This window comes from Cyprinodon variegatus, unplaced genomic scaffold (assembly GCF_000732505.1).
Source record: "Cyprinodon variegatus isolate N-32 unplaced genomic scaffold, C_variegatus-1.0 Scaffold58, whole genome shotgun sequence".
NCBI classification, from domain to species: Eukaryota; Metazoa; Chordata; class Actinopteri; order Cyprinodontiformes; family Cyprinodontidae; genus Cyprinodon; species Cyprinodon variegatus.
Genome location: NW_015150511.1, coordinates 1,225,316 through 1,226,598, shown reverse-complemented (window position 1 = coordinate 1,226,598; position 1,283 = coordinate 1,225,316).

The window sequence follows — 1,283 nt, the reverse complement described above, 5'->3', positions numbered from 1 at the left end:
ATAGTTATGTATAATATATTACATTTCTGACTGTATATCCCTGTAATTATTACACACTGTAGCTTTAAAGGAAAAGTCCGGTCACTTTCACAATTCAAACTTCTGAAAGTACTTTAAATATGAAATTATTACATACTGTTCAATAAATGATCAGTGTTTTTAATTAAGAGTAATTTCATTTGAATGTGCTTTATTGCAGGCATCCAAGTTCGACAAAGAACACTTCTGCCACCTACTGCATTGTGACATCACATTGTGGTATCGGCTGTTGATCAAGTCCCAGTGCTGTATTTGGTGTTTGTCCCTGTCACTACCTGATCCATCCCGAAAGCACAATGCGTTCTGCGCTTGCCCCATCAGCTCATTTGTGCATGCGCACCAGATGTACATCCAGGTTGCCCTCAATTTATTTAGTTAAAAAGACCTAAATGATGTTTTTCCCTCAACAAAAACAGTAACCGTACTACACTATAATGTGTTAAAGGTTAATAATGTATTTCCTGAGAAAATAAATGCCTTAATATCCTTTTTGTTTTATCACTCGTCTCTGCCCGATCTGCACCGGAAATGGGATCCTAAGCTACTTCCTGTGGCTAACTTTTGGATTTAAACATAAATCTAGTCTTTTTTTAGTTTGATGTTTTCATTTGGTTTTAACCTTATTGTATATAGTGCGTGATCTAAAGAACGAAACAACTACAATGCAGATAAACATGGTTTAAGCATATTTTGCCGGACTGCTTGGAGCATGTCCGATGATGACATCAGCGAAGCACTTTAACGAAGAAAGCATGAAAATCTTTAAAATTGTCTCACAAAAGACTAAAAAAAATAAATAATTGTGTATTACTGTAGCGTTCTTTATTGAGTTAAAGATATAAATATGTGACTTTATTAGATAATTACATTATTTATGGACACCTGGATGTATATCTGTTTCCGCGTGCACAGGAGGGATCGTGCTTCCGGGACGGATCGGGTTGTGACACCAACAAAGCGCTATTATCCATGATGGCAACGACCAGTGAACTATACGAAAGAGAGAGTAAAAATTAATGATGTGTTCTTTCTCTGACCAGAAGCTCGATGGCAAATCCTCCCTCTTCAAGTTGGCAATACAACGACCAACCCGTCTGTGGAGGATCAGCAATCAGAAAGGTGAAATAACTAATTTTTCAACCGTTCAGCTATAGCTCTGGTGAATTTCAATGGTGAAGTCCTCTGGAAATCTTCAATAATTGTTGATTGCAGATGTGTCTAGTAGTTCCCATTGATTTTGCTTG